This window comes from Erithacus rubecula (assembly GCF_903797595.1).
Source record: "Erithacus rubecula genome assembly, chromosome: 3".
In the NCBI taxonomy this organism is placed as follows: domain Eukaryota; kingdom Metazoa; phylum Chordata; class Aves; order Passeriformes; family Muscicapidae; genus Erithacus; species Erithacus rubecula.
In genome coordinates this window covers 56,764,219-56,789,013 of record NC_136689.1, presented here as the reverse complement: position 1 = coordinate 56,789,013, position 24,795 = coordinate 56,764,219, and the positions used below count along the sequence as shown (strand labels likewise).

General features: G+C 41.5%; 1 protein-coding gene across 4 annotated transcripts in view; it reads left to right on the top strand.

The window, feature by feature from the left end:
* The first annotated feature begins 346 nt into the window (after positions 1 to 346).
* Positions 347 to 24,795, top strand: part of KCNG2 (potassium voltage-gated channel modifier subfamily G member 2) — a 51,432-nt gene continuing 26,983 nt past the window's right edge. The window contains exons 1-2 of one of the 4 annotated variants that reach the window (XM_079299737.1): positions 382 to 465; positions 2,667 to 2,803. The gene's annotated coding sequence lies outside the window, so the exon portion shown is untranslated. Of the gene's footprint in view, positions 466 to 2,666; positions 2,816 to 22,553; positions 22,668 to 24,795 lie in introns of those variants that run through there. The other 3 variants (XM_079299736.1, XM_079299738.1, XM_079299739.1) reach the window with 3 other exon arrangements.

Here is a 24,795-nt window from a genome sequence, read left to right as displayed (position 1 = left end):
GCGCCGGCAGCGCTCCCCGACGGGCTGCGGGGCACAAACTCGAGAAAGGGAAACTCTCCCGCCCTGGGAAGCGCCGGGCACTGCCGCGGGCTCGCTGGCAGCGCTCACCTGCCGGCTGCGCGGAGCGGAGCGGGGCACGGAGCGGGAACTCGGCGGGAGCGCCGCGCACACAGCGCAGCCAGCACAGGTCCGGAGAGCGCGGCACGGCCGGGCAATCGCTGGGGCCCGCGCCGCCCGGGGAGGGGACGGGGCTGTGGGTAAAGCCGTGAATGAAAGAGGAAGGCCGTGCCCGGGCTGGCAGGGCGGCCGGCGCCGGCGGGGGCCGTGCCCCGGCGGCAGGCGGCGCTCCGGGGCCGGCGCTGGGGCTGCGGCGGCGAGAGGGGCGCGCCAGCCCGAGCGAGCCGGGAGCGGGAGATGGAGCGGGGAGCAGTCCCCGGTGCCGGAGGGGAGGAGGCAGCGCCTGAGGTGAGAGCGGGTGTCCGCTGGGCGAGGGAATGGCTCTGGGTGGCGGCAACTTCGCCGCTGGCCGGCGGCACCGTGCGCCAAGTTGCCGGTCCCGTCCCTGCCCGGGCCGAACGCGGGGCCGGGGGCGCTGCCAGAGCCGCGGCCAAGCGCGGCCCCCGGCCCGTCCCTGCCGCCTGCCCCGGCCTGGGGCAGTGCCCAGGAGGGTCCTTCCCTTCCCTTCCCTTCCCTTCCCTTCCCTTCCCTTCCCTTCCCTTCCCTTCCCTTCCCTTCCCTTCCCTTCCCTTCCCTTCCCTTCCCTTCCCTTCCCTTCCCTTCCCTTCCCGGTCCCGGGCGCTGTGCCGGGCGCAGCCGCTGCCCTGCCCGCTCTGTCCCGGAGCGCTGCTCCGTTCGCTTGCTTGCTTGGGGATTTGGGGTGGCGATTGGCATTCGCTGCAGAACGGGGTGTGCGGAGCTGTCACAGGGATGTCGGTGGGGTGCCCGTGCGTGGAGATGCACAGGGACCCCAGATTCTGTAGTTTCTTGCTTAGGTAGAGCTCCCGCTGGTTTACCAGGTCTTTCTTAAGGTTTACACAAAATTAAATCTTTAGTCAGGCTGCAACATGTCTTAAATAATATGTTTAGCTAACGTGATTTTGACTTTCAGTTTAGATCCTGGGCAAAATCTGCTCTGAATAGGCATGGCAGTCATAGTTAATGTTTGCTAAATGCATTACCATCAATTTCAGTGCATATTATTAGTACGATCAGACCGTGAATTCTGAAGGAATGTGAAGGGGCTGCCTTGGTGCTGATCTACACCATATGGTTTGCATATTCCATCTTTGGCACTGATCCTGAAAATGGTAGTTAAAGTTTGTCCCAAATAAGAAGGTTCCTGACTGTGAGACCCTTGACGAGCCTGATCGCTTCTAGTGGAGTCTTTCTGAAAAGGCAATCACTCCTTTCTTTGAAGCACTTGTGCAGCAGACACTTTGGCAAAAAGAACTTCTTACAGCATCTTTCTCCCCAGGGTAAAATTGGATAGGTCCATAAAAAGTGGCAAACCTCCACCTGAGGGCATTTTTTTAGTTTAGCCTGAAGCACCAAAGTTGCTTAAGAAGAAAAGCTGTCTTTTGAGTCTGCTTATCCCTCCCCTGGCTATTTCCACGGTTTTGAAATGACTTGAGGGTGACCTTCAGAGAAAGAAGTCCGCTTTGCTCAGAGGATTTCAAACCTTTTATTTGCCCTTCTTAAGGCTTCTCTAAAACAAACAAGCAGAGCATTTGGAAGGAAACCTATGACTGAATATTCAGCAATTCTTTTCCCTTGGGTAAAAGCTGATAGATGTTTCCACTTGTTCTGGAAAGCTTTTTAGCCAAGCAAGAAAGATCTGATTTGACACTGCTGAAGTAAAGCATAGGGTAAGGTAAGGCAAAGGAGCATAGTATTTTTTTTTGGTACATCACTTCTGATGTGGGGAAACAGGGGTTAGAAACTGGGTGAACTGTTGCAGGGCTTTTTCCATTATGCTTTTATTTTGGTGGGTTAATCGGTGTATCAGTTTCTGCGAAAATTCAAGACTCCTGCCTTTTAGAAAACATTAGCGATATCACCGGGTATTTTCAGGCAGTGCCTATCTGAGACACTGTGGCACTCACCAAGAGATTAACAGCACTTGGCCTTGTGCCTCTGGGCTTGTGCCTAATAATACATCGCAGGAGCACTGCATTAACTGTCGATAAATGCTTGCCATCATTCGGGCTTGAGTACGAGTGGCTTTGAAACAGCGCAGAAAGAAAAGTTTCAGCTTTAAAATGTGACATTGTAGACTTTGTAGTCTAACTCTCACCGTGCCTGGGTCTGTTGTCAGGGCCCCCATTGATATAGCCCAGCTTTGTTTATGTGGCTTTGGTTTTGAAGACTTAAATGTGTGCGTTTACTTCTTTAATTTCCCCTTAGTAGCTCTGTGTTGATGAGAGAAGATTTTCATTAGAATTGCATTTCTTTGCTGAACTTAGCCAGGACTGCGATGGTCTTTGGATGCTCCTCATATTTTCCTTTCCTTTGTGTTTGATTCTGGGAGAAATCCTTTTAAATGACTGACTGTGATTTCAGGACGCTGTAAGAAATTACCCCCAGGTAATCAGATTGTGCCTTGCACAGAACCCAGCACTGTGTGCAGTCAGGATCAGTAATCAAGCCAGTGTTGGATGCATTTTTAGGCACTGTGGAAAACCTTGGACTTCTCCAGCACGGGACCAGTGTAATTGGAGAAGCTAGAGCCAGAAAAGCTGGTGGGAACTGACGATGCTGTAGCTGTGCCTGTGCTAATATTGTGCACTGATGCCCTTGGTACTGGGTGAGTACCCAGGTGGAGAGTTATAGCAGAGTATTGTCTTTTGAATGCTCGGTATAGCTTTTAGCTTGTGAACTTGCATGCACACAGCTCTTTGGTTGCTTGTTTTGAGCAACTGGGGAAAAGACTGAGATGGATTTGGTCTCAATGTTCAATTTAAATGGTATTAAGAGAAGAAACAGGAAACTGGAGATAGTGGAAACTCCTAATTTTTTAAATGTCTAAGTGATTGAGGAGCCTTTCTCTGATTTAAAAATGACATGGGCAGTCAAGAGTGTTAAACCTGTGATACAGATGGGTTTCAGTTGAGGGTTCAAAAACTTTCAGATTCATGTAGATGATAAGGATTGAGATTATTTATTTTGAAACATTTTGCAGCTCTACTATAAAAATGAAGAAACCTATCAGCTCTGGGCAGTACCTCTTTGAATACACAGTGTGCCTTGAATTTTGTGGACTAACTTCTTTGCTCAGTTAAGACACTAGTTTTGAGTTACCTGACTTGGTGTTTCCCTACTCATATGAACGTCTTAATCAGATTATAAGAGGTGTTGTAATCAGTCAAGGGACTTTAACACTTCGTTTGCATCGGGCATTTTTGAGAACCAGTTAATTAAACCTGACAACTTTAAGTTACTTTGTGCTGCTCCCTGGTCCATGCTGCCTCTGCAACACATCATGTTCCTTTTCAAGAGGCAGTTTAGACCCCTGGAAAGTCAGGGTCTGTTGCTTCTGTTCCTCTTGTGTAGTGTTTTGCCTGTGGGAGACTTTTTCCTTGCTCCTCACTTCTGTGTTCTTCACTGGACTAAGAAACAAATGCAAATTAAGGTTCTGTGCATTGTGGTTAAACGGTGAGCTGAGTGAAAAAAAGCAATGTTTGTGAAGACTCTGGTGCTGGTCATAGTGTCTGATGAAAGACCAGTGACTTTTCCCTGACTTAGGTGCATGAAGAGCAATTTCTGGAGCATTTTTCTTCTTATTGAATATTTTAAATATCTTTCTTTTTTCACCCTGGAATTAAGATAAGAAGTGTGCAGTCTCCTAGCTTTTTAACATGAACTGGTATCTCTGATAATTGTTCAGATTCTACAAAATTGCCATTTCACAAACATTTGGTGATAAAATCTAAATCTTTAAAGCAAGTCAGAGGTTTGTGGTATTTTTTCCAAGTGGCAAAAAGTTAAAGGAGGAATTTCAATTACTGTAATTTAATTAAGTCACTCCAGTCTATCTCCATTCCTGAGCAGAAAAAGTCCTGAATGATTTCTTTCTTCCTCTCTTTCAGGGTTCTAAATAACTACTTTAAAAAAAAGGATGATTAAGACTGTAAACTGTGATGCCAGCTATTGATCAAAATAAGTGTAAAACTGCTGTTTGCAGGATATCTGCAGAGCAATGGTTCTCAATGCTCTGTGCTTGGTGAACAGTGTCTTTCTGAGCTCTCAGTAGAATTTGTGATGATAATTGCAAACAAGAGATCCAACTAAAGTGTGTTGGAGTTCTGCACAAGTTGCAGGAGCTAAATCATTGTTTGACAAATGGGAAAGAATATGAGCATTTAAAAGAAAGAATGTACTGAAGATTCTAGGAATATTAAAGCAACCGAGATGAAACAAAAATAAAGCATTAAAAATGTATCCTTTCAGGGTTGTTTCAAGGAGAAGAATTATACATGTTGATATTTATGGAGATTGTTCTTATCTTCTTCTTCAGAGCTTTGTGTTTCTTGAAGATACAGATAATATTTAGGCTGAGATGGTGCCCACAAGAAGCACCTTGTAAATATTAATGTTGTGGGGGATTTTTGGCAATTGAGTTAGAGTGGTTTGTCTCAGCCATTTATAAACGGTTCTGTGATCAGAATAAATAGGCTGATACCAGGTGGGCAGGCAGTAATGGGTAAGGTCCATCTTTGTGTGCAGAGTGGTGCCAGGATGCCCACTGCTCACCCTTTGTGAATGGGAGCAGCTGGGGCACTGCTGGTGATATCCTTCTCTGCCTGAACCCCATCGTTCCTTAGGGGGAAAAGGGTGCTGGCACACAGCAGCATCAAGAATCATTTAGGTTGCAAAAGACCTTTAGGATCATGAGGTCTGACTACAGCACTGCCAAGCCCACTGCTATTCTGACTTTGTTTGGTACACTTGGGATTGGAGCACGGTCCTCTGGGAACGTTGGAGAGGATTTATAAACATTTGTTTATTTGGCTTTTTTTGTTGTTGTTGTTGTATATCTCTTTCCACCTTGCAGTGTTTGTTGGGGTTTCTTTCAATGATTCTAGTCAGACACATTCTTGGGATGGACTGACAATTAGGTTTCCTAGATGTACTGTGAAGCAGTTTTGTGTTGGGTGTGATTCCTCACATCATCATTTTGTGCTTATTTGCCCCACTGTCTGAATTAAAAGACAATTGTGATTTTAAAATGTTTAAAGAGAAACTGAATAGATTAAGGAAAAAGGAGAACTAAACCAGATTTAGGATAAACCATCCTCCAGGGATTTGGCACAGCTGTGAGAATAAATTTTTTTTGTGCCTAGCCCTGTACCTCTGAAAACTAAATCTAACTTCTTCAAGTCTAGCATATTTCTGAGACTTTGGGATTTTATCTGTCCAGGGTGTTGAACAGAACTGAATCCTGAAATGGAAGTTCGTTTCCATTGACTTTTTAATTTCTCAAGTTAGAGCTGGACCTACACTGCTGCTTTTAAATGTTTGTCACATCAAACCAGCTTTGAATCAAGAAAAATAGTGCTTGGATAAGCATTTGTCTGAAAAGGGATATCTCTTAGTGCAGATGTGCTTACTGTGGTGACTTTGAGGGTGTAAACATCTGCATCCTTTCAGAGTTCCTTTTGCCCTCTCTTCCCCCTTGGTCCCTCCCTTGCTATGGTAGTGCACAGATTGTGAGCCCTGGTTTCTGTGCTGTGTGCCATTCCTGCTTCAGGTGGCTTTGGCATTCCTGGGCTGTTACTGGCCTGAGCTGGGAGGAGTTCATTCACAGCTAAACTCTGTGTTTGTTTACAGCTGAGGCAACACTGAATTGCATGAGCAATAATGTAAGAGCACCACATTCAGAGTCAACAGCAATGGGAATGTGCTGGTTTAACCACACAAGTGATGTAGATTAATGAAGGGACCAATATGTGATTGTCTGGGTCGTGTTGTGTGCATGAGTGGTGTAAGGCAGTGTCAGCCAGGAACCTGTCCCACTGTCTGAAGGTGGTTATCATAATGATGGACAGATTCTTGCAGTGTATAGAAAAAATCTCTAGGGCTTTGTTTGGTTTTGGACTTCGGGTTTGTTTTTTTTAGAGGGGTGGGGGGGTAATAAGTTTGTAAGAATGAGAACATCCTGCTTTGGAAATGAGGTGGAAACAATTGCTAGAGAAAGTGCATTGTCAACACTGTGAATCATTGAATGTTCTAAATAAAAGGATGGTGAGCTAGAGGGAAGATGAGGGGTTTTTGAACTTCTCAGAGTGAAGCGTGAGAATCCTAGGTGCTCCATGCTGAACAGATTGTAACAGACATGAGGAAAAATACTTGTTTTCCTTCACATTGTCAGTGCAGTTTTTTTCAGCTGGTAAAGCCAGGAAGTCAGAGCCTCTGTGGAGACTCTGCAATCACAAATTATTTCATCAAAATTGTGAGTGAAACTCAAGCCTCTTTAGAGCTTTTCAAACATTACCTCAAGGCTAAAGTCTGTATGGCTTAGAATTCTACTTTATTCTGACCTGTCAGGATGAAATTTTTACTTGGTTCTCACAAATTAATTATCTTCTCTCACAAATTGGGCTTTGATAATATTCCAAAGTTAAGGAATAAATACTTGAAAAAGCAGATATTTTCCAGCACATGGAGCACATCTCTTAAATTTAAGTTTCTAATTCTGACATCAAAAATTATTGTTTTTGGAGATTGCTATAACGTACTTCTAGTTAATGCAGATATTGGTAGACCATCAAGACTGAGTCTTGCAGTGAAAGTGCAGCTATGCTTTGATGGCAGAGACCTGCTGCGTGTCTCCATGGACAGTCTAGTCCCACTTTGTTACCATTACTGGACCTTTTGCCATCTTTTCAGGCTGCAGAACCTTGTTGTTCAGTTGGGCTGTTAAATTTGATTACAATAATGCACGCTGATGTACACTAATGCATGTTGATTGCAATAATGTGTGTTGACATATTTCTGAACTTACCTCTGTGCTCAGAATAATGACCAGCCTTGCATACCAGGCTTAAGCAATCAGTGAAGCCACAAGAGGCTTGTCTGTGGTTTCTGTTGATGTGCATGAGTATGCTAACTTTGAATGGTATCATTTATATGATGGCTTTCACTGTACAGGAGCACACAGTAAAATCATGACCCTGGTTTACATTTAATCAGACACAGTTTCTGTGGCAATATTCAAATTAATGTATTCAGTCTAAGTTCCCAGCTAGGTTTTAGGGTTTTTTCTGGCTTGCATTCACTTGAACTTGTGTTCATTGTTTAAGGGAAAGTCACATCAATTCCTTAAGAAAGTCTCCTCTATTCAGCCTACTAGAAGGCAGGAACAGCTTTAGTCACACCAGTTCTGGTTCAGATAAGGTTGATTTGTTTGAAGTTCTGTACCTAGAATAATTTTATTGCTGTGTTCTTGTCTATTTTGTTTTTCAAGGTCATTTGTTCAGACTTTGAGAAGTAGTTTTTAATGTTATTATAAACTGTAAAATCATCAAAGGTGTTTTAGGAAGGACTTTTCTGAGTATGACTTTAAAGCCTGCAAAAACCTTTGCAAATATATATGGATTAAGGAAGCTGATCAGGGTTACACATGAAAGAGAGAGAAAAAAAGAGAAATTTTAAAAAGTCTTTTCATGACAAGTTTAAGTAATTAAATAGTCTAGAAGGAGGTATAAGGCTCCATTTAATTTCTACTGATTTAAAAACAAAAGGTTTAGTCCTATGAGGCTGGGAAATGCACAGCATACACAGCCTTTTCTTTATCCAGCAGAAGCAGGAGCAGCATACTCTCCAGGCTTTAGAGTTCCAGCATTTTGTGATTGTAGATTGTGAATATTCTCTTTCACGTGTATATTCTTCAATGTAAATGTCACTAAAATATTTCTCAGTTTAGTATTGCATGTAGTGTTTCCCTCAAAGCCTGATTTTGAGCTCAGCCTCTCCTGGTGGGTGTTTGAGGCTTCACACCATGAAGGCTTCCTCTGGCAGTGCAGGGACTGGAATCTGTGCTGCAGACTGCTGTTCAGGGCTCTTAATTGGGAACAATTCTTGGCTGCATGGCAGGGAAATGTTCTTCTTGGCATGCTGGGGTAAATCAAAGGAGCCTGTCCAGGCCTACCTTTGTGTAAATGAGAGCATGCCTCAGTCCTAGGTATTTGTACTTGTATTTCTTTGTACTTGTGCAGTGGTGTAGAGTTAAAACCCTTGGAGTTATGGATTAATAATATATCACCCTTGGTCTAAGCAAGAGTAAAACTTACGATTTTATTTCTTGCCTAGCTTTAAAATAAAAATTGTGAAAAGAGCTTACATTCATTGTCTAATCCTGACAGACTGCACCCTTAGAATCTCATAGGATCATAGAATCATAAAATATCTTGAGTTGGAAGGAATCCACAAGGATCATTGAGTCCATGGAAACAATTTATTCTATGGCTTCTCAATTTCCACTGCAATCTGCTGGTGTTCTTGCCTAATTACTTTTCAATTAAAATAGGTGATTCTCACTTGGCTTTCCTCTTCCACCCTGAGTTCCAAGATGATGGTTCCCCACTTGGGTCAAGTGAGAGCAGCCTCAGGACTGCCCAGCTTGGTTTGTTTGTAGACATGTATGATCAGGGATGCACCTTCCATCTGGAAGTCACTTTGGCAAACTCTGCTTCTCTCCTGCAGGAAGGGAGTCAGCATAAATACCTTCAAAGGATGCACTAACTTGGACTTGGCACAGCAATACTTTGTTTTCTGTAGTTGAAGATTTTAACTGAGCAATTGCAATCAAAGATTGGTCCCTTCTCTGCACTATCCCAGTGGCACTGGATAATAGAACAGTATGAGTTGGAAGGGACATTCATGAGTAATTTACACAAACAAACTGAGTATGATGGTGTCGTGAAGCTGATGAGCTCACAAAAATAAGGGGTCCTTACAGAGCATTGAAAAAGCTTTTATTTATCAAATCTCGTACATTATCTTTTATTTATCAAATCTCATTCATTCTAATGACTAGTTCCCTAGTTCTTGTGCTTTGTCATGTTAATAAGTGCAGTGAATCATTTTTAATAACCATTGCATTTCTCTGTAAGCTCTGATGGCATCTGTGGGAGACTGTGACAAATAATACCTGTTCAAATACTGCTCATGTGGATATGCATGCTTTTTTGTTTCATATCAAACATGGTTCCTTGTTCAAAAACCTACTACAATTCTAAATACTAGTTGTTTTTATTCTTAAGATTATCTAGAATTTATTTATTCCTCAAATGGAGGCATTCATCTTTAGCTTAAGTGAGAGAAGATCATACTGGTGTATGATCCAAAACTCATAATTAGATACTTTTTAATAAGTATCAAATTACTGATTAATTGAGCTTCTTATAAAACAGTGTTGTAAGGGGGGCACATTGCTTTATGCACGTGTCAGTGTGAAGATGTCAGATGAGGATTTGTCATGTATGTTTGTTATGTATGTTTGTCATGTATGTTTGTCATGTATGTTTCTCAGCCACCTGATTCTTGTTTGAAGCCTCTGGAGTCAGCATTTCTCTGGGCTTTTCTTTCTTCCTTCTTGGTCAAGAAGATTTTCCAAGCACATTCAGAGTACCAAAGTTTAAGGACATGATTCCTTCCCCACCTTTTTGCTTCCTTGGAATTCTTTATACCACTCTTGACATTCTCAAAAGTGGGCCATTATTAAAGAGAAAATGTAATTGTACCACCAAAAGATCCTACTCTACAATTTTTAAGTATCACTGGATGCATCACTGGAGATTTCTGGGGAAAATCTTTAAGCAAGGAACACAGCTAAATTCAATAGCATAAGAAAAGTATGAAAGAAATCTGACCCTTCGTTTTCAGAATGCAAAAGAAAATGCAGCACTGGGGTTTAGGGGCAGACTGCTCCCAAGAGCAGAATACATCCTGAATGTGCAGTGTGAGATTCTTTGAGCCTTCCAATGAATTGCTCTATTAACCACTGATTTTGTCATCCTGTTTCCAGCTATGAGATCTAGTAGGTGGGGTCCAACTTTGAGCCATCCATTGCTGGAATTTCAGCTGGCCATTAAATGTATTCAGGTAGTCATAAAATAATGATCCACTTCCACTTAAACTAAGTTAAAATTACCACAGGCTCGTGTTTTAACTTAAAATAGTGCTAGGTCAAAGTAGAATAACAGTGTTCAGGCTGTTTATCTGTACAGTTTGCATTATTTTCTGTCCTCTGTTGTAACAAGCAAGAATTTTCTCTGTTCATTTTGTACATTCACCTGCCCATTCACAGAGATAACAGGTGTCACCTAAAGTGATTTCAGAGTCACCAGCTGCATATTCATGGGACTGTCTCTGAATAAAGGTGTGGGTCCTTACCAGCTAGGATGGACAATGCCTGACTTCAGGTTTCTGAATGAACTCCTCAGCCCCATGTAGGGGCTGGATGAAAGGCAAAGGCAAGAGGGAACATGACATTGTGCCCTACGTTGGTGGTGGCACGGAGATTGTGTTTTGTACAGTGATAGTGAGGATGGAAGATGATGAATGAGTGTGATAAGGAAAAGAGTGTCCCTCTTCCATAATTTTATCTGAGCCAACTGGTAAATGTTGGAGTGCCAGGAAACAACATGTGGGTTTCCAGGGATCCAGCGATGGATTTTAACACATTTTTGTGTCGCTTATTTGCCAGCGTTACATTTTTGCTATATCAGTGGGTTCTCAACAGCACAGGAATAAGTATATTAGCACAGTTATGATTAGGGCTTTGTAGTTATGTAAAGGCAGTCTCATTTATCAGGTTTTATTTCCCACCCACATTCCATCCTTTGGTTTTTACTATTTTCTTGATTAGAGTGGCATGAGTGTGAGAGGTAAGGCCTTTGTAGCTTTGCAGAGGGAAAATGCATGGAAAGTGATGCCAAAGTCCCTTTGGGGAGGAGAAGTCAGGCAGCCAGGGGGTTAGGAATGCCTGCTATGAGCTGGCATGCAGGATTTGGCAGAGAGAAGGCTTAGGTGAGACTGCAAGAGGGAAGTCTTGGCTGGAGTTTCATTTCAAGTTTTGTGTGCATGCATGGCTGTAAAAGCTCCATTATTGCACCAGACAGTCCTGACTCCTGGTGTCACAGAACTCTTCAAGAACTCTTCTTTTTGTACAGAAGGTGCTGCTCAGCCCCAATAACATGTACTGAAGCTTTTGTTCGTTATAACATGTTACAGGGGGTGATTGAGGATGGGCCTAGGAGAGCTCTTCTCCCATTGCTTATCCTCCTGCTCCCTTGATGCAGTGCAAGGGAGTCAGAACACTGTGACTTCCCTCCACCCCCTCAACCCTGTGTGCTCCTCACAGGAAACCAGAAACAAAAAGAGCATCACTGGAGGAGCAAAAGTCTGTCACCTCCCTCCTCCAGTCACTCCTGTGACTCAGCCTGCCATGGACCCCCAAAGGATCATGTGTCCCTGTGGCATCACTACTGCAATGTGTGTGCAAAGCAAGCACCTGCTCCTTTGAAGGGTGCCCAAAGCACCAGAAATGTATTTCCATGCCTTGGGGTGGGGCGAGGAGACATTCTGTGAATTTCTGTGAATTTCTGTGAATTTCTATGAATTTCTGTGAATTAGCCTGCAACCAAGCAAAGTGCACCCCGTTTTGGGGAAGGCTGAGCCAGTGGACTGAAGCACCCAGAGCAGGTTTCCTGCAGAGAGGATGGGAGTGAAGGAGGGATAGGCAGCAGCATATGGCAGCTCAGCTCTGAAAAAGCACTGTGGAAAGCAGCAGCTCCCTATTTAGCAGATCAGCTTCCTCTCTGGGTGCCCTGACTGGGTTTTGTAGAAGACCTGATTCTTTCCTTGATAACTGAATGGATTTGGTCTGGAAATAGAGAATCTCAGGGTGTCTCTAACCGGAGATTTTTTTCTGAAGTGGAAAGACACTATCAACTTCAAGGCAAATAGCATATGTTTGAGGAGAATTTTAGGAGGCAGCATATCAAGATTTTAGGCCAAACCCTGAGAAAACATTTGGAAAGCATTTCAGAAGTAAATGCAAAAGATAAAATCATGGAGGGAAAGAAAACGCCCATTTAATTTCAACTGCTCTTTAGCTGGACAAAGTCAAAGGAAAATCTTTGCTTAATCACAGACATGTCTTGGAAACACCTGCAGGCTGAGGCTTCAGATAACCTCCTTCCTCCTGCTCTGAATATTCTGGAACAGGAAGCACAGGTGGGATGGGACTAGGGCTTAGGAGAAAGAGACATTTGTTCCTGCAAGTTGCACATTTTATTGTCATTTGAAGCTACCTTCAGGTTGATCTCATGCTCTGTGAGTCACCTGGAAGAAGTCATGGAGCACTTCCAGGAGCTGGCAAACAGCTGATAGTGGCTGACTTATCTAGAGTGATATAGTTGGAATAGACCCAGAAGACCAGATATGACATAAAATAGCTCAGTGTCATTGACAGGTCTTGTTTTCCTGTGCACTTTTATGGCCACATAGAGTTATTTTTCATGTTTCAAGGCAACATAAGAAGTACTAATTTTCAAAGCAGAAATTAGAGCAGGAGGCATGCAGAATATTTCTTTGAATTTTGATTTTGCATCATGTTGCTAGTCTAGTAAAAAATTTATTGGCCTCACCCTTCAGAAGGAAAAATGAAAACAAAGAGATGCTGAAATAATCTATATCCATTTGCCCTAGGCAAAGAAGTCAGATAATGCAATTTCACTAAGAGTAGTTGAAAAAGTGATGAGAAGAAGAACTGTTCAGGTAGTGGAAAGAAGTTTTTCTAGGGGAAGAATGTACTTCTGACATTAGGGTTTGTATAGTGTTCTCAAGTTCTGCTTCTAGGCATTGAATGACAGATTAAGTAAGACTGGGCAAGGCTAATTAGAGAGGTGTGCTCAAAATTTGAAGTTATCTCTTGTCAGGGTGCACCTTATATCCTCTTGCATTAGTATTGAATTTCAGCAGACCACATTTTGAAAGGTTTTAGAACTGCCAAGGATAATGAAATGAGATAGATCTGTGGAGGGAAAAGAAGTTGAGGGATCATATAAAGTGCTGACAGTTAATTCAGTAAACTGAAAGCCTAAGGGGTACACGTGCTACCTAGCACTAGGAAAGAAGTCTAGTCAGAAGAAATGAAGTTTGATACCAGTCCATGTCCTAGAAGGCAAACAATTGCATGAGAAAGAGGGGCATGTGGAAGGTTAAATGTAACTTTTGCAGATAGTCATTGGAAGCTTCAAGCAGTGAAATATTCAGAATTAAACAGAAAGAAAAGAGAGATTTAAGATAGCCTTTATTGAAACATAAAACAACTAATTGGAAAAGGTTTTAAGAAGAATAGATATATGTCAGCAAAAGAGTGACTGAAATAAATTATGAATGTACCAATTACACAAATTTGCTTGTTCTATTTGTGGGAGCACATTCTGCATTTTATAATAGCTTCTGACCAGATTTTTTTTTAGTGGATCAAATGGGATTCTTTTCATGAAGGAACTGAAAATTTCTAAAGGGATAGCAATGACTTACACTGTTGCAAGTCAGAATGTTTTTCTTAATATGCAATATCCTCTAGATTAAATAGCCAGATCTTCATTTGGCTCTGGTTGGTTTGTTTACAGTCATTCAGGTATGAAAAATCTACATTTGACTGTACGGATGCATTTGAAAAGGCATTTGAATAGCTGCACAGCTAATGAGCTGATATAGTTGTGTGGACATATTTTGTACGTACAAATAAGGAGGTGGTGAAAATGTAACCTTAAACACAACTTATTTTTGCCACTGTTTTGATAATTTTAAGAGCTGTTAGTCACTGCCTGTTGAAAGCATTAGGAAGGTTTCATTTGTTGCCCTGTGTTCTAATAGTTACTCACCAGCCCTGCTGGGCTGTCACATGCAGCAGCCAGCAAGGATGGAGAGCAGATAACACCAGACCCAGACATGAAAAGTCAGGGTCAATCTCAGCTTCTGAACCAAGCACCAAGGAAAGCTTGCCAGGTAGGAAGGTAATTAAGTTATTGTTTCAAAAATCAATTTTGAGGCCTGTGGGGATGAAATCAAAATAGTAGGATTTAGGTAAATAAATTGCAAGTTACTATTTTCAAAGTGCAGCTTCAGTAGTCTGAATTCAGTCAGCTTTTAACATTATGGCTTAGATTTGATGGCTAAAATTGGGATGAAATTTTGCAGTAGATAATAATTGTAGGTCAATTCTTCAGAACATATGACAATGACTGCTGATTTATATAAGCTATTTCACATAATGTAATTATGCAAGTGTCTGCAGAAAGAAAAATGGACCTGGTAATGAGCAGCTGGAACTGATGCACGATGGATTGATACTGCAAGACATTTATTTGGGGTCAAAGGCTCCTTAGTAAAAAAAAGAAAAGTGTGTTGCTCTAGCAAAGAGTAGCTTGGAGAGGGAGTAAAGAAACTGCTCAAAAGGAGAAGAACTCTCCCAGATTATGGAAAGTCAGAAAGATACCTCAAGTGACTCCTTTGCCTTTCCAGTATTAGGAAAGCAGCAGAAGCTAGGCTAATGGATAAAGGTGTTTTATTCATGCTGTAGAAAATAACTGAGCTCAAGATTTGGTTAAGGGGATCACTCATTAAAAAGTACTGTGGACATTAGAAAAGACGTCCATAAGGGAGGTGCTCAGCAACTACTATAACACTGTCAGGAGAATTTGGAAAGAATGTGTCTGTAACTTGTGTAAAATTCCTCCCCAGTGTCTGTCTGGGATGGCTTGACTGGGGTTCTGCAGTCTTCATTGCTCCTATTTTTCTGGGTTGGAAATAAAGATGTTAAAGAGTGTGAAATGAGGTGGAAATGAGGCAACATATTATCTGTTCTCTCACCTTGTCCCCAGTTTGTCCCTATAATCTGAGACTCAGTGCTCAAAAAGGCTCCTTTTTAATGGTTTTTATAATGCTTCCTCTTTTTCCTCTCATTTGGTGGAACCACACAGAATACACTAGGTCTTGCTGAACCTGAGGAAGCATTGATTCTCTGTGTGCAAAATCACCACATTCTGAAAATCTTGGCACTCTGCATCTTTCTGTATAGAGAATTAAAACACCTTCTTAATTTAGGTGCGTGTAGTCTGTCTATACTGCAAGGCTTCATTGGTAGTTTGTAGATGTGTATTTATGAATCTTTGTGACAGTCTGACAAACACACAATATCCAGGCATTCCAGCACAGCTACCAGTGAGTGCTCACATGATGTCTGTACATACATTATGAAAAGTAGCTTGCTTTACTCTCATAGACCGGCAAATTAAGTGGCCCTGATTTTTCTGTCCGTGCAACAAATTCCCAGTTTTGTCAGGGCAATGAGAATGCAGACTGTGCATTAAACAGAGGCAGGAGGCCAAAAGTATGAAATTCGAGCACATGAAAAGGATATTTAGGTGGTTAGGTTTAATTTATTTTTCATAGCTGGGCTTTGGTTTTTTGTAAAGACAGTGAGTAGCAGAATTTCTAAGGCTTGGAGGAAACTGGGACTTTTTACTACAGTTCATAGAGGATGCATTTTAAGTTAAAATCCTTCTAGATTACCAGTCCAGGATTGGAAGCCTATTTGCTATTTTCAGAAAACAGCATTTATCCAGCAGCAGAAGGGGTAATGCTACTTGACATTAACCCTTTCACTGGCTTCTCTTCCATTTGGCTCTTGGGTGTGTGTATGTGCTTTGGAAGGATGTGGACTGTCAGGTTTTCCATGACACTGTGTGACCAAGGTATCTTCCCTCTGAAAATAGGGAATAATGTGCTCTGATTTTCCACCTGGGCACACATTTATACACATATTATAGCTGTGCCCAGACTTTTTTCCAGCTGGTCCTCATCACAAATACCTTTGTATGAGCAGACACCTGATGAAGCTACAGACACTGGAAATTTACATGCACAGGCTGGGTACGTGCAGAACTAGATCTGCAATGATCACATTTAACTTGAGAATTCAGGAGTTATGCTCTGTAATGCAAATTGCTGAATGTGTTCAGCTTGGGTAAAACAGGAAACATTTAGTAATAAATATAGCTGCCTAATGTGAATCTTATGGAAACTTCTTCCAGGATAGTGTTTAACTTTAATTACAGAAATTTTCAGGTTTACATGCACAAAAGCATGGTGGAAATCCACAATTTTTTTAACAATGCTTCTGCTGTTTCAGTATCTCATCTGCATGGAGAGATGACTTGATCTGCAGCACTCACTTTTGATGTAAGAGTGCCATACTTTAAAAAGTTATGAATATGGAGGACCTTTTGTCGCTGCCAAGAGATTAAAAATAAACCCCCAAAGGCTCTGTGTGCAAAGATTCTCAAAGGACGTGTGTACCTAGGGTAGTTCTGGCTGCCCAAAGACAGCTCTTTTAGATATGCTAGCACATCATTCTTGGTGTCCAGCTGTTGCTGTTATGCCACATCTGCTGTCCTCACATATCCCAGTGTGTCTTGGATTGCTCTGGGTGCCTCTGTGCAGGCACCAGAATCAAGCTGCTTGTTTCCACTGGAAGCCTGTGGGAGCTGATGGCTGGTTTGACCCTCCTTGGTGCTCCCTAGGGCTGGTTTTGGGGACCCACATGCATTTTGTGTCGCAGATCTCATGTCTGTCATTTCCCTGCCTGTGGAGGAGAATAACTGGATATCTGCATAGATATGCATATACATGGGGGGAAATAGAATATTTTCTAGGGGAGTGTTTATATATATTTAATCATGGGCTTAGTACCAGTTATGCATTTACTTGTTAATGGTTTTCTTAGGTGATATGGCAGACTGGGATCCTGATTCTGAGAGAGGGAGAGAGCTTCTTACAAGCTGCTTGGCACTTGCTAACTTACATGAAAAGTGCAGGGATTCAGCATATGCTTGAATTAGGCTCTAAAATAATGAAGTATCTGCTTTACACCATACTGATCTCTATCCTTTTATCCTTCTACTCTTCCTTCACACTGTAAATTACATGTTTCTTTTTGATTTAGTAGTTGTAAACATAAAACCACCAAGTGATTTTAGTTTATTATCATATTTTATCTCAAAACACTACCATTTACATTTCTTAGCTGACCACAAGAGGTTTAGCTAAGTGCTTTCTCTCTCCCACACTATTTCTGTAAACCCATCTGTGTTTGCTCATGTCTCATATTTATTTCACACTATGTTTCCCTTCCAGATCATGAAGCTATCCTTTACAGCCACAAAAAACATCTCTATAGTGATGACAGAGACACAGAAATTCATCTTATGAACGGGATTTACTGTTTAACATTGGTAGGATCTTTCCAGTTCTGTCCAGCAAGTCTTCCCAGGGGCACTCTCCTCTCCAGCTCCTCCAAAGCCTGAGGATGGACCTCTCTGGAACTCAGCTCCATAGCCCATTCCATTTCTGTTGATTCAGTTGAAGCTAGGCTTTGTGGAGTATCATATGACTTCATGACAAGGTTTCTGAGACCAAATGGGTTTCAAGTTGCTGTCAGCATATAGAAGTATTCACCAGCCAAATAAAATTTTGTATATTCACCAGCAAAATAAAATTTTTGCTGTTGGGAAGGGCACTGATTGAACAGGAGAGCAGCTGCTTAATCAGAATTTAAACTAAATAATTCTGTATCAGTGAGCTACTGAGGCTGAATGCATTAAATAAAATAAGGTCATCTGAAGTGTAAAATAAATAATACAATAAGAATTATGCAGTACAAATCAGATTACATGCATTCTTTTTGAGCATCTTCATTAAGTAGCTTTTAGCTACTTATTTGCTGATCTTTATTCAGATTTTTAGATGGTGATATCTGTGCTTACTTTTTACTTGATGAGCAAGCAAATTGGAATTGAATTCATATTTTATGAGATGTCTTTTAATTAAAATTTTCAGGAGGAGGGAGAATGGAAGTTATTTTGTTGCTTATTTCTTCAGTGTATCTTTCATGCTAACAGTAAAGGTTGGTTGTTAGCAAAAAAAAAAATCAATAATAGAATAATGAAGTTTTGTTTGGAACAAATGCCCTAGGATAAGTAAAATTGAGACAGATGAATCTGGGATGTTCTGCTGTATTGCATGATACAAATATACAGAGCTACTGATCACATAAGCCTTGTGCCTGAGAATCACTTCTGTTCACTGCTGTCACTGTGGAGGGAGACTGAAGAGTTTCTGTAGAGACCATGCTCCAGATTCCTCAGTGTAGTAGATAAACCTTATATTTACCAAAGTACAGTCTTGGAATAGAGCTGGAGCCCAGCTTTTTTGTTAGTGCCTTTGAAATTCCTCCATTCTGTGATCTTTCTCATTTAGCTGAACATCCATCTTCTTTCCCGTGACTATGCCAGTACTGCAGTGCCCTAGCAAACACAACCTGATCAGTTAGACCAGCTTATTCATCTGCAGAGCACCTTCCAGAGAGCCTCCTCTGGCAGTCAGGGAGCACAGTTGGAAAGAAAAAGAGGTGCAAAATTATTCTTACACTTGCCAGTCTCCAGCTTCTTTGAGAGCCCGTCAGATCTGGCAGCACAAGAAGGTGAGAGCAGCTTTCCATTGCTCAAAGTGAAATAGCCATGGATATCTACTTAGCTACACAATGGACTGGCCAGTCAGGTAAAGGTGGAATGAAGAAGCAACTTCCTCAGCTCTGCTGTCCCAGTTCAGCATCTTGGTCACATTCCCGTTTCCCATTGGCAATGGAATTGCCAGGGCCCGTTGTCCTTTGCAGGCTCAGTTCTGGGGTGACAGTTCTGCACAGTTCTCTAGTGTAACCCAGATTTGGGGTGAGTTTGTCTGCATAGTCACAGTGCTCTTGCTGGTGTAGAGCCTGCCTGTGTGTCTGCACAACACCCCACAATTTGCCTCTCTTTCTGAGCACTGCAGTAGGAACCTGCAGGGCACGTTAAAAGCAATGAGGAAACCATGAATGAGGCCTGGAGTGAAACTTAAACACCTCCCAAACATTAAACACCTCCCAAAATTAACTCTTGAGTTAATCCCTCCTGAGTTCTTAGTGTGAGCACCACAGGCTGTGCAGCTCATGGAGCCTTCCTCACGGAAAGGGAAGGCCAGCTGGCAGTGAGCTGAAGTAACTGGAAGTTCCTCATCATCTTTCTGATGGTAATAAGATTTAAAGCATGACAGCACAGGGGAAGAAACCAGCAGCTTTGGAGTGTGCCAGAGATACTGGGATCTGGCAGTGATTTATTGTTTGTCTCACTTGCAGAATAATGTATGCCTGATGAGTAACAACATGTCCTTTTGCTGCATGAAAATAACTGCTCAGCAACGAAATCCTATCAGTAGTGGTGATGCTGTAAAATGAATTCCTTAGTGGTATTTTATCCCAGTGTATTTGCTGGTATTGCAAGTAGAATAGTGGTGAGCAATCTGGCAGAAACTGAAGGAGTTCTGAACAGAGGAGAGCTCTCTCATGGAGAACAGGAACTGTTCATTTGCTAGCCCAACTTCATAAACAATTAGTGAATAAATAGCCATGCTGAGCATCCTTTAAAGGTCTGGATTGTTGTCATAGTGCTGATGTTACTGGCTGCTTTCACTGCCCCAAGAGCTCACCTTATTATTTGGTACCTATAAACCTTTTGGGTGAAAAACCTCCAGACTGGGGAGTTGGTCTTAGAATTGAGCTTCTCACACGTCTGTCACTCCAGCAGTTCTCTGGAAATGTTACATCAGAGTGTGTCTGCATGACATCTGATCTGTCAACGTTCTCCAGCAAGGTATCAGTGAAATGTTTTCATCTATTGCATACGTGAATAATTAGCCTGTCAGCCTTCCTATCTGTTCCAGTGTTTTTGAAAGGAGAGGTGATTTATGAAGGATTCAGTGTGATTGCTGAAGATAATTGCACATAACTGGATCAGTCATATTTTACCTGATTGTAAAGCCATCATCTTCACAGTGGAATCCATTCATTCCCACTGTGTTGTGCAAATAAGTCCATTGAAATTTTATAGAGAACAAGGTCTTAAAAATGCTGACATGCTCGGTCTGTGAGCTGACCGAAATAATTGCATTAGAGAAAGCACAAAGTTTTCTAATCATTTTGGTTCTTTATGAAACATTAGAACTGGTAACATTATCAGATGATCCTTTGAGTGAGTGAGTGTGTGTAGTGAATTCATGTTTCTCTACTGGATACAGCAATGGCAGTTCAGTGGAGGGGAGAGTGGGTTGCTGGTGAGAGAAATTACAGAGATGTCTTGCACTATTACAGGTCATTTTCATCCTCTTCAGTAGCAGGGTAAGGATGTGGAAATGCATCTGTAAACCTAAATTGCCAAAGACCTCTCTCTACCTGTTAGAGGGAAAAAAATATAAATTGTCTCCCACCTTTCCAGGAACCAAAAGAATCAGTGCTTCCACACAGGTGCTGTTGCTTTGTTGTGTCAGCTTTTGTTGGGAAAGTTGATGTTACTACCACATTTGTCTAAGAGGAATTCAGGACAGAAGAGGTAATGAAAGTGACATTTTGAAACAGAAGATTGTGTTAAATTTATATAAATACATGAGGGGTTCTTTGCAGTCATAGTATTAGTTTTCCTATTTATTTGAGCATGAATTTTAAATTTTTAACTTAACCTCAAGCTGCTGCAGTATTTCCAGTTCTCCACAACTGAAAGCTGCAAAACGTGTATGTTTCTGGGTAAAGATTGCACAGGTTAGAAGTGAAGGGTTCTGGGAACTTCCCAGTCCAGGCAGTGATGGTCATTCCTTCTGGAAATGCAAGCTTTGTACAGAGCAAGATCTGGAACACCTTCTCATTTACAAACTCATCTGGAGGACAAGATTCCTGAATTCTGTCCACAGCAGGTAGGGCAGGTAATTTTTGCTGCTCCAAACAGCAGTTGTTAGCAGTGTCAGTAGTCCCAGTGCTCAGGGCATCAATGCCACAGAGTTAAGAACCCCTCTCTGCTTAGGAGTCACTTCACCCAAGCTCTGGGAGCACCAGATTTGCAGAGAGAGAGTGATGATCTAAAGTGGACAGACTTTAGGCCAGGAGCTGTCCTTTAACCAATGTCTCTCTGAGATAATTCTGTTGCATGTGGAGTTTTATTTGATCCAGTTCCTGTTAACTCCAACCATGGATTAAATATACAGTCTTAATGAGTCTAAATTTAAAAGGTGTTCTATGCAATGATGTTAATAATTAACTGAAATCATGTTAAATTCAGAGGCAGAATTATGTTTAGGAGGAGATGGGAATATTTTTGAGGTCAGTGCACAACTGATTTATGAAACACACATGAGAACAAGGAACATCATCTTCAAAAAAACAATGAAAGCACACAATTTCCAGTGTTCACTAATTCAAGCTAACAAGAAAAGCAAGATGCATCTGTATCCAATTTGTCTTTTCTGCCAAGGATTTCATGTGGAAATTAAAAAGGCTAGATCCACATCTGAAATCTGTGAGCAGTTAGTTAATAAGAGCATTTATTCATAGAATCATTGAGGTTGGAGAAAACCCTTAGGATCACTGAGTCCCAGTGCTAACCTGGCACTGCCAAGTTCACCACTAAACCATGTCCCTGGGAGCTGTGTCTGCAAGATCTCCAGGGAAAATCTTTAGAAACTTCTGAATGTGAAACTGGGTCAAGAGTGGCATCACACAGTCAAACCTTCTTATTTCTAGTCAGAAATCCTGTTGGTATATGCTGTACAAAATCAAGTATATTAATCATGTGGGTGGGAAGCTGCTAAGTATAGAATTGCAAAAACCAGTAGGATGGATCAGAAAAAAAAGATCAGTTTTAGGAGAAGAGCTCGTGTTAAAAACTGCATTTTCCCCCCACAGTGATCTGCAGACCAACTGGAACACTTGACTGATAATTCTGTGATTTCTAAAGACACCAAAACTTGTTTGGTTTTTTGTGCATTTCGAATTTTGGCAACAGAAATGAGACAATCTGTTTAATTTCCTGGGTGAGAGGGATAAACAATGCTGTTCTAAAGTACTACACAGTCTGTCACTTTTGCTTTTGATAGTGCCATTCACATTGTATCTTAGGCCAGCTGTGGCTATGTAATCATACTGGAGCAGATACTTTAAAAACTGGATTTTGATGATTTTTTTATTTTGAAATACAACAATCTAAGAACAGGGAAAGAACTCTCTAAGGTTGGCAACTAACTCATAGTACCTTATCAAGAATGGCTGATTAAATGAGATGCTAGCAGGATTAATCAGTAAGACTCCTAAAATAAACTTGTGTGTGATTCGTGGAAGAATAAAAACTTCACCATCCAGTGGCTGCCAGTAAGGGTCAAAGGTACTGTGTTCACAGGGCTCAATGTCTGACTAAGCAAGTGCAGACAGAACATTTTAATTTTAGGCTCTTGACACTGTATACTTAATCCAAGCTTGCAGTTAACAGGAACTGGATCAAACAAATCTCCATGTCCAATCTAATCTCACCAGAGTCTGGGAGGTACAGCTCTGCTCTCAGGTCCCTTCCCTTTAGCACATCATCCACTTGATGCATATTTGGAGTCTGTTCAGTTGTTCAGGAAATAAGAACTGAGGATGAAAGCACATTTTACAAGCCTGTTTTTCTGGTAACCAACTGAGGGTTAATTCACCTAAAGAAATAAAGCATGGTTTGAAGATTATGCTCTTTTTTATTGTAAGTAGTAATAATTCTGTGGGGAAAAGCTTTTCTGCCTAATCCTTGTAGTCTCTGCTTGTTTTTTATTTATAGTTCTGTTTAAGTGAAATGCATGTTTTAGGACCTTTGTGAAATCTTGAAGCTCACTAGCCTAAACAGAATTCTGTAATTCTGGGTAGAATGCAAAAACAAACTGTGCTTTCTCTGTATTTTACCTTGCATGTCTGCCTTTGTCTGCTGTGCAACTGAAGTGTGCAAATAGCTTCACAGAAATAATAGTTTGATGCTATTTAGGGTACAAAGATAAATGGGCACGAAAAGCTTGTGGAAATGCAGAATAAGTTTGGGTTTAGCTATGAAGATAAAGGTAAGGATCCCATGCCTTCACAAAGGTAGTTGAACCAAATCCCTGATTTCTTAAAGATGTCACAATATTCATACTTTCACTGTAGAACTCTGGCAAGTGCAGTGACACAAGATAACTCATAAGCTGTCTAATGGAGACAAATAGCTATGGGTGTATGTCAGAATAATTAATGTTGAGTCAAGTTAATTTTTCCATTTAACAAATTGAATTGTTTCAGCTAATTATGTAGTGTGGCCTAAATGTGATGAGGGATGTTCAGAGAAGAAAATTATTACTTTTTTCCGACACTGAACATTCAGGAAAATATTAAGGAAAATGTAAACCCAGAGAGTGCAGCAATGTCCAGCTTCACATGCTGAACTTTGCCACCTTCATGACAGCCCAAATCTCCTGAGCTTCTTGATCTGACTAATGCAGCACCTCCTCAAGGCCCCCAAACACTCTCTGGAAGACTATCTTAGCTACTGTGCTCCATACCTGTGCAAGAAATCCTTCTTTCTCTGTTAGATGGGGACATCTCAGCCAGGTGTGTAAGGTGGTGTCACTGCTTCCTGCTACACTGATGGAGAGACAGACAAAATGAAGGGCTGTTCAAAATTTAGTGCCTTTTCAACTTCTTGACCTATTGCCTTCCCTAAGCAGGGGCTTAGGAGGTTAGGGACATTTAAGTTTACTGATAATAAATACAGAAATATGTAAAATTTGTCTGTGTCCAAGTGCAGTTCCCCTCGAAGGAGGGTGTAGTGAGGTGCAGTTCAGTCTCTTCTCCCAAGAACCAAGAGACAGGACAGGAGGAAACAGCCTCAAGTTGTGCCAGGGAAGGTTTTCATTGGGTATTAGGAATCATTTCTTCACTGATAAGGTGGTCAGGCATTGGAACAGGCTGCCCAGGGAAGTGTGTGAGCACCATTCCTGGAGGTATTTAGAAGTCCTGATGTGGCACTTGGAAAAGTAGCTGTGGCACTTTGGGATGTGGTTTAGTGGTGCACTTGGCAATACCAGGGCAATGGTTGGACTCAGGGATCCCCTAAGGGTCTTTTCCAGCATAAATTATTCTACTGTTCTGTGATAGTGAGTATGTAGGGAGCCAGAATCATGCTCAGTGTGGACAAACTCAGAAGCTAATTATCCAAATCCCATAGAGCTGCTTTCTAGGCTAAGCTGCATGTTTTACTGTATCCTCCCAGTCCCCTTTTCAGTTTTGTTTTGCTGGGGTTTGCTCGGGGTCTTTTCTAAATATATGTATTTCTCACACCCCATCTGTTTTGCATTTTGTAAGTTTCATGGACAGGTGCTCTCTTCTCCATGTTTCCACAGTGACTGGCAAGGACTCATTATTTGGAGTCCAAGTTCTACTGGATTGTAATTAATACAAGAGTAACCTGGATCTCCTAAGCTCCTTCATTCACACTATTAGCTGTAATATCACAAAATGCATGTGTAAGCTTTAGTATCAAAGTGATTGTGAATGAATCAGGTCACAGTAAGAAGTGGGAACTGCTCTGGTCCCAGGCAGCAATGCCAGATTTCAGCACATCCCTGACTAGAAAAGGCTGAGTGCTGCAGAACAGATTCACTGACTCAACTCTCATTGGAATTGAGAGAAAAATTGTGGTCACCCTAATATATGTTTCATGTTTGTGGCTTTAAATCATTACACAATTACCTGTTATCTGTCAAAATGTGCTTCATTTCACAAAGGAAATCTTAAAATATTAATTACTGAAAGGTCTCACAGCTTCCTCTTGCTACTGTAGCACAGATGTAAACTTCCAATAC